At 35.1% G+C, this 6,331-nt stretch overlaps 1 non-coding gene across 1 annotated transcript; it reads left to right on the top strand.

The window, feature by feature from the left end:
- Positions 1–5,320: 5,320 nt before the first annotated feature.
- Positions 5,321–5,439, top strand: LOC144449841 (5S ribosomal RNA). Its single transcript, XR_013482175.1, has one exon. It is a non-coding gene; the product is annotated as a 5S ribosomal RNA (ribosomal RNA).
- Positions 5,440–6,331: the final 892 nt, after the last annotated feature.

Here is a 6,331-nt window from a genome sequence, read left to right as displayed (position 1 = left end):
ACAAATTCCAGTTTCGCTGTTTACGTGTTTGTGTTCATCTCGGTCAGTCCTTGGATGAAAAGAAATTTGACCTCTTCTGAGAGGAAAACAAAACCCCGATGTGTCACGTGATGTTTTACTGCCAATTCCAATCAAAATGACATTCCATTTACATGACTGTAAACAGAGATTGTAAAGTAGTGCATGGGGTAACCAATGTTAAACTTGACAATGTATGACATATTTGAATTTGTACGAAAAGCTCAAATATCGTGAATTATATGCCACATTTCACCTTAAATCATGAAAATCGAGCATTCCCTAAACTTTTGAAGATTTAAATCCGACCATATACGATGTATTTATAGTTATTGATCGGTGATCTACGATATGCTTGATTTTCCAAGCTATAAGGATATTCTCAAAAAAAGCTCTATTTTAAAGCGAGCGACAAATACGTCTCTTGATTTTAGATTGTAACTTTACATTATGGACTCTAGCGGTTCCTAGTGGAGAATCAACACGGAGGAGAAAGTCGCTAAAGTTACCAGAGTAGCGGTCTTCTATATGGTCTTATTCGGTTTATGAATATAATATAAGTATTGGTGTTTATCATTACAGCTGAATAATGCATGGAGTATGCTGACAAATCGAATTTTAATTTATTTAATAAACGTCTGAAATTAATTTCAAATTGCTGACATAAAAACAATATTATATTAGAATTCATTTAAAGTGTATGTGTCTCACTGGGGATAACAGTGCTCGGTGCAATATTATTTATGGATATGTGTATGTATGTATGGCAGGTGTGTGTTTGAAAGTTATGGTAGTTTGGGAATTGACTGGCATATACCAATGCCATACAGATGAGAATGTGAGGGCGCAGATCACTCTCAGTCCCTCCAATCTTAATTTGATACTAGACAAACAGGTCACGTGGTCACATTCTTTTATCTGTTGCATGGTTACACAATTTAGTAAAATCAGAAACTTCGAGTGAAATGAACAATTGTGACAATGTTGTAAAGCACAAAGGGAACTATATCTAGCCGTCTGTAAAATGGTTCTAGTTGCAGTTGACTGATGTGTGAGGGCGCCCCGTCACAACGTTCTTTACAGACTACATTATTAAATACTGTAAATATTTGTCGTGTAGGAAAAAAAATCAAAACTCATGTCATGATATCACAAGGTACAAGTAAAATATGTTCCAAGTTTATTTTAATTTTATTTTAATTTTCAATTTTTGGCATGAAACTAAATGTTGGCAGTACAAATGAACAAATCCGACGTTATTAAAATAAATACCAAAAAGAAATTTTAACTGATACAGACCGTTTCAAGTTACTGTTCACTTACTCTGTTTGATGCAACCACACAGAAACCAGACTAGAAAGGAAGTGTATATATTTTCTATATGTTAATATTTGCATGTTTCATCTGATTACATGCTATCAGTTAAATTACAGTAGTTTGCGTCTTTTAAAGTATTATAAAACGTGTTGTTTTTTAGATTAGATTACACAGGTGGGTGATAGAGTTTCTCTGATGAGCAAATGTAATCACACTGTGATAATGTTATATTTTGTAAGATGCTGAAAATTCGACGTAACCACTTAAACTTTAACGGAAACCTGTTCTTGGTCCTTTTTTGAAATAATAAAATATGTCTTAGGGTACACTGTCAAATACATGATTGTTTGGGAGGTTTGTCAGGTTGTAATCTTTCAAACTGAGTGATACAAGTCTGTTAAGATGCTTCAGTGTTGTGGGTAGCTGCATCGGCATGTTGGAATATAATACTACGTGGGTTAAATTGTTAAATGCAGTAAATATATTATGTGGTAAGTTGTTGTTCTGTACTGCTACGATGATCTTCAAGTACAGAGTTTGCAGATAAGTGATGAGATCCTAAAGTAAACTTTCGGAAAGACTTGTGAAAGAGTTCCTTTTTATTTTCAGTGTTTTAGATTATTCAGTATGTTGGTAGAGTTGCTATTTTGTTGTTTTCGAGTTCCAAAGTATGTAGTTGGTACAGGTTCTGGGATGTTCCATTTTCTATGTTAACTATGGGATTTCCATCAATATGTAGGTCTCCTACGTTGACTAGTAAGTTGAAATGATGTCGTCTCAACTCTACAATCTTGTTTTGTTGTAAACGAGATAATTCAGGCTGGTCACTTCAATGAATGTACCCTCCTCTATGCTGGCAATTTGGTTGTGGTAAATGGTCAAATGTTGTGGAGATGACACGCCGCTGAAATCACCGACATCAAGATCTGCTATCATGTTAAATATCAGATATAAGATTTCTGTGTCAGTTGGTATGCCTGATGACGTCACCGATGTGAGATCTTTGTTTGAAGAGTGTACTCTTGTTCCAGTACATGTGCAATGACTAGGACATCCTGTTACCATGACGATGGATGCCATGGAAACACTCAACAAACAGACAAGTGTATGTTGTTCATTGCTGCAGTCATGGCATTCTGAAGAAATAAAAAAGAAAACTGATTGATAAATATCTGAAAATATTTGTGACTTATCACTTTACTTCATTTTAACATAATAACAAGTCAAAATGCTAGTGAAGGTATTGTAATAATTAGAAGCCTTAGTTAGAACTTATCCAAAGTTGAAGATAAATTCTCAATCTATTTTTAATTTATAAGCTGAAATACAAAAATACTTCGAACTTTGTGTAATACCGTGATGGAGGGGAAATACTAGGGTATTATAATTTTGAAATATAAAGTGTAGTAATTTGTATCCATTGTAATGTAATTAACCTGATTCGAATCCGAAGCGTGTTTGATAAACCAAAGAGGGCGCTCTCGTGATTTTTGTAGAATCATGACTCGTTGAAATTCCTCTGTTCGCTCATCATTGCCATAGATCCTCCACCGACGCCAGGGTTGGTTGTGAAGTAGGGGGGGGTGCAATTACATGTAATAATTTGTCATATGCGGACGATATGTATCTCATCTCTCCATCTTTCTATCTTGGTGTAACCGTAACATGGTTTCACGTTGATTTTGTTGTGTTCTGACTTTTAGAATCTGGTCAGGCCAAAGTTTCGTGATTGTTAGTGTAGACATTGTATGCAGCCAAGACGCACGCTTTATTTCGCAGTGTCGCAGAAGAAATAACAGGTCTGGTTCGCCATAATGGCAGCATTGAAAGTGGTATATCCTTTATCCAGTCTGCATTATTGTAAACATACACGCATCACGGTTCAAAGGTTACAGTATATTAACGTAGAGAACTTGCTTGGTATTGTATGAGTACAATTCACATATGCATGATCAAAGAAGGGTGTGTTTGTGAAAGTTTTCATTATCTGCAGACAATTTGAAAACCAGATCCGAAAAGCGTTGATATACAGACAGTGTATCAACGTTAACAGAGGTGAGTGACCATGAACCAACGATAGTTGTAAGACCGTCTTACGAAATATATGACTGGTTCTGGGTACTATTTTATGATTTACACAAGACAAAATAATACAACAACAACAACAACAACACAACTAAATTCAGGTTTAAACATTGAAATCGAAAAATTAACAAGCATATATCGGATTGCTTAGTTCAGTACGTCGTTCATGGGAGTTACAAATACAGTACAGGAAAAACTGAGTCAACGTTGGTTGTACGTGAGCCAGACAATGTCGTCTTATTGCAAACAATAGCAAGGTAACAGCAAGCTGTTAGGGTTTGACCTCGATTGACCTTGTCGCAAACTCGTAGTTTAATACCTATAGGTGGTAGCAGATACTAAACCATGATTTTTAACGTTACACATGTACAGTCTTCGAATCAACCTCTTCTTGCAAATAATATAGGAATGTGCATTAAATATACCTTCTTTTAAAAAAAAAACACTCTAAGCATGTGTAGCTCAGCACTTAGAGTGCTATATTGAATCCAGGGTCGTCGTAGCAGTATGGTCTTATCAGTTAGCCAGGAGGATTACTTGTAATCTGTCTTATGTTCTGGACCAACTTTTTCTATACTTCACCCAACCAATCGTTTTTCACACCTAGATCTAATCCGAAGTCGGCCGTTAAATGGTGACCATAGCAAACTTTGTCTACCTGTTTCAACAGTTTATTCTGAGACTAGTCCCCTAGTCTCTGTCATAATTCCACCCCAGCTAACGACATTCTCTTATTTACTCCTATACAAATGTTTTGTTATGGTCCGTTTAATTCAATGAAACAACCTAACCTATTCTATACCATAGGTCACCACTCTCTAAAAGGTACGGAAATAGACAGTCCTTTCTATTGTAAGCTAAATCGTACATTTTCGAAGAGATTTTTTTGTCATTTATTTTTTTCCCCTATTTTATGGTATATCGTTCCCATATCCAATGGAAATGGTATACGTGTTATTGCATTCCAAGGCCTCCTGCCAATGTTCAAAAGGTTACAAATTTAAAACCGTAAACAAAAAGGTTAACAAAAACCATACAATACCAGTGTTCAGTTCGATGTGTCAGAATTCTAATTATTTATAAAATATTTCATTGCGAGAGTTGGAATCTATGAAAACAAGCTTGCATAAATTAGGCAAAAACAATGTTAAAATGTTTGTTTTCGATAACATGACGTCAGGAAATAAGCTTAGGATAGTCAGGGCGGTACTTTAATTTACATTATTTATTTATTTATTCATTCATTGGCAAACTATACTGTTTAAATTCAGCTTACACTGAGTCTCTTAAAAGATGTATTAAAGAAAAGTTGATAAAAGAAACTAAGAACATTTAATACACGGTAACAGAAGTAAATTATCACCATTTTACCTATAAGAATGTGAAAACATTATCAAGCAAGCACAGGTCAAAATGAAAGACGGATAAGATAGAAAAAACCTTCGCGGAACGTATCGGAAGTCAAAGAAAGTTTGCATAATCCAGCTATTGTATTATGCCAGGTCGCAGCACGAAATTTCATAAGAATTTTCGCGGACCGTATAGAATAGTAGAATTCATTTCATCTGTGAACCAACCGCCCGAAATATGTTCATTCGAATAAACTAGTATACTAAGGTAGATCGTGATAATCGTTTAAAGCCATGGCAACTTAGACCGGCTTGATATTTCGTAGTCCATCAGAGATATGCATTCGTCATCGACTTGTTATGAGAGCGACAAACGACAAACAGCCTTGTATAATAGCAACAACATACAATGAATACAGTATCTGATACGACGATAGATTTTCACCCTGTCTTGTACCGAAAATTACTGTTTTCATGCCAATACGGATAACTTCTAGCTGATGTTAAACGAGTCGTTCGTATTTAATCTTGTATTTTTACCTGTGACACCTGCCTACGGCCATACTACGTAGAAAACACTGGTTCTCGTCCGATCACCGAAGTAAAGCTGCGTCGGGCGTGGTTAGTACTTGGATGGGAGACCGCCTGGGAATACCACGTGCCGTAGGCATTTTTTTTTTAATTTCTTGAATAACTTTTCACTTTATCGAGATATGATTCTATCATTTTTTTTACCACAGTATTTTCAAAATGCCTAGAAATTCATCGGTTAGTTTTTGTCGTAGATGTCGCTCGTCACTAGAGGCGCAACCTCGAACAGTCCACAACATTTTCGTAACGATTGTATATTATGTCTGAGAGCAGAACGTTCTGAACCTGCAATAAAAATCTCATGATTGTTTTGTTTTTTCTACCATCATTTCTGGAACAACGTTGTTCCCTTATTGAATACAAATCACATTTTTTTTTTACCTGTTAATTGTCCGACACATAAGAAGTGACATCTGATCAGTGAAAGGTTGTTCCGGGGATTTGCTGACTGCATAATAATTTTGTTGATGACTCCTTAAATTTATTTTTTTTCAATAAGGCAAAAAATAAAGAAAAACGTTTGTTTTTGATAACATGGCCTCCGAAAATAGGGTAGATTGGACGGAATTTTATATTATTTATTTATTTATTTATTTATTTTTTTATTTATTAGCAGACTATACTGTTTACATTCAACGTACACTCTTAAAAGACATGGAATGTGATTTTCAAGAAAGGTTGACCAAAGCTACTAAGAAGATTTACACTGAAATAGAAGTAAATTATCACAATTTTACCTTTTTGAATGTGAAAAATATGTTGACGTTTACATGGTAATAAAATAAAACAAGGCACTTTCGAAATGAAAGAGTGATAGGATAAAAAAAAAAAAGCTTCGCGGAAAGTATTTGACGTCCGAGAAAAAGTAGATTTGCATAATCCAGCTATTATGCTAGAGGCGCAGCACGAAATTTCATAAGAATTTTCATGGCCCGTATAGAATAGTATAATTCATTTCACCTGTCAACTAC

This window comes from Glandiceps talaboti, chromosome 18 (genome assembly GCF_964340395.1).
Source record: "Glandiceps talaboti chromosome 18, keGlaTala1.1, whole genome shotgun sequence".
In the NCBI taxonomy this organism is placed as follows: Eukaryota; Metazoa; Hemichordata; class Enteropneusta; family Spengelidae; genus Glandiceps; species Glandiceps talaboti.
Note: the sequence above shows the minus strand (reverse complement) of the source record. Positions and strands in the feature narration are given on the sequence as shown.